The sequence below is a fragment of the Cyprinodon variegatus genome, unplaced genomic scaffold (genome assembly GCF_000732505.1).
Source record: "Cyprinodon variegatus isolate N-32 unplaced genomic scaffold, C_variegatus-1.0 Scaffold1781, whole genome shotgun sequence".
Classification (NCBI taxonomy): domain Eukaryota; kingdom Metazoa; phylum Chordata; class Actinopteri; order Cyprinodontiformes; family Cyprinodontidae; genus Cyprinodon; species Cyprinodon variegatus.
Genome location: NW_015152234.1, coordinates 87,023 through 89,522, shown reverse-complemented (window position 1 = coordinate 89,522; position 2,500 = coordinate 87,023). Strand labels below are relative to the sequence as shown.

Here is a 2,500-nt window from a genome sequence, read left to right as displayed (position 1 = left end):
TCCAGGCACTGGGCAGGGCTGTCCTTTCTGCACTGAGAGGGAAACACTAGATCACTTAGTGGTGGGTTGTCCTCAGCTAGTTGGTCTCTTTAAAGTTTTGAAAGGATGGGTGGAAGCTTTGGGGGAGGTTTTCTCTCTTCCTCTGTTTGTTTTTAGACCCAGATACACAGTGAGGAAAAAACTGAAATTATTCTTAATACATTTTTTGTTTGGAGTGGCTAAACTAGCCAATTGGAGAACCAGGAAGAATCAGATGCTGGGTCAGGGTTGGACAGATGTGGTGCAGAACCTGAAAGGCGTGGTTGCAGCTCGTCTGAAAGTGGAGCATGCTTTCTACACACTGACTAATAATCTGGAGCCTTTTAGGGCTCTGTGGGGGATTAGACATGTGTTATGTTCAGTAGAGGAAGATGGCTTACTGTTTCTTAATATTTAACGTGTGTGTGTTTTTTGTGTGTGGTAATGGTTGTTTTTTATATATTTTTTTTTTTTTATTTTATTGTGATGGTGGAAACAGACTATGTTTTACTGATGTGAAGTAAATAAACAACGTCAAAGGTCTCTTTCTCTCCAACACGCCGGGCTGTCCTCTCTCTCCAACATGCCGGGCTGTCCTCTCTCTCCAACATGCTGGGCTGTCCTGTCTCTCCAACACGCCGGGCTGTCCTCTCTCTCCAACACGCCGGGCTGTCCTCTCTCCAACACGCCGGGCTGTCCTCTCTCCAACACCCTGCGTGGTCATTACTGCACGATCCTCTCTCTCGTCTGCAGCTCCTTTCCATGTGCTCTGTCCGGCTTTCTTCTCCTTCTTCAACTGCGCAGCTGCCTTTTATCACCAACACCACCGTCTGTATGCTGCTCAGCTGATGGAGAACACCTGTGCACCCATTGCACCCATTGTCATGGGACACCTTTTTTCGGTGATGGCCCATTTCAGTTCCAGGAGCTCCGATTTAAATGAGCTGTAGTTTGCATCATTTCGCTCAGCAGGATGTAGACTGTGACTGGCATAAGCGATCACTCGCTCCTCTCCTCCTTGGTTTTGCGCCAGTACTGCACCCAGTCCATGATTGCTGGCATCAGTGTACAGGCTAAAAGGTTAGTCGTAATCTGCATAGGCCAGTATTGATGTTTGGGTTAAGGCCTCTTTTAGTCTTTCAAATGCAGTTTGACACGCTAATGTCCAGTCAATTAATTGGTGCCACTCTTCTTATTAGTGGGAATGCCTGTTAGCAAGGAATGGAGTGGGCGTGCAAATTTGGAAAANTCAAGCTGTGCTTCCACAGACACATGAAGACTTCTTCCAGATGCTGCAGGTGAGTGTCAAAATCAGGCAAGAAGATGATTATGTCATCCAAATATACAAGTAGGGACTCAGTAATCTGACCACTTAGACATTGTTGCATCATTCTCTGAAAGGTGCATTGCAGTAGGGTGGTCAGCTTACCAGCTTTGGCAGGTGTTAAACTTGGTTGCTCCACCAGCTGCTGTAGGCCAAAGGCTTGGCTCTCCTCTAGGGAATCCACATTACCACACGGGGCCAAGCTTTGAGGTGCCTGACATCAGGAAGTGACCTCATCAGAATGAACGCTGTGCTCAGCTGCTGTGGGGCTGTTTAGATTCAATTAGTTTCTCTTGTATTGTGTGGTTAAATGCTTTGATCAAACCACTACATCATTTGCTTTCATTTGGAAAGTTTTCTTCTTTTGTTCCATCATGCTGATAAATACCTGCTCAGATCTGCAACATTAGAGCATCAATCACCAAGAAACACGGAGACAACATATAAAGTTTCATTAGTTCTTTTTTAGTTTTTTTTATTTTTATTCTACTTTTCACAGACTGAGATAAAGTTGTCTTTTAGGTTTCTCATCTTATATAAAGTTTCTTCTCCATCATTCAAACTCAGACAATAGTTTTTATTTTTCTTTCAGTTTCTCCATCTTCACCAGCTGCTGATTCAACAAAGGATGGAGATGTCACATTACTGTGTTCTCTGGAGAGGTGGAGTGGGTTGAGTCTTTGTCCAGAGGACAGTTTCGACTGGTTGGATGAGACAGGAACTAAACAAACTGGTGAAGATTTTCAATACCAGTTAGGAAAACCAAGGAGCTGTGTTTCCTCTCTAACTGTGCAGCATCAGAGCGTCACCAACAGAAGATACACCTGCCAGTTTGTTGAAGGAAACAGCATAAAGGTAGAAGCTCACTACCCAGCTGGGTTTAAAGGTAGGCTGCCTTTGATCTACTGAGTAAATGAGATAGGAAGCAGAAATTAGCAGAATCTCAGCTGATTATTTAAACTCTATGAAGGTGACAAAGGGTGTGAAGAGGATTGGGCAGTCAGAGGTTAGGGTCTCTGGGATCCGATCCATGGTAGCTGAACTGGCTGCAGAAAAGTGAAATATGACCTCACTGGGGGACAATGACCTTGACCTTTATTAGCAGGTGGAGTGATACAGGCTAGAAATATTTGAGCTCGCCTCCACATACAGCCAGGG

The 2,500-nt window shown here is 44.7% G+C and overlaps 1 protein-coding gene across 1 annotated transcript in view; it reads left to right on the top strand.

Moving 5' to 3' along the window:
* Positions 1-2,092: 2,092 nt before the first annotated feature.
* The window catches only part of LOC107104535, a 70,871-nt gene continuing 70,463 nt past the window's right edge, over positions 2,093-2,500 (top strand). The window contains exon 1 of the mRNA XM_015404547.1: positions 2,093-2,228. The gene's annotated coding sequence lies outside the window, so the exon portion shown is untranslated. The remainder of the gene's footprint in view (positions 2,229-2,500) is intronic.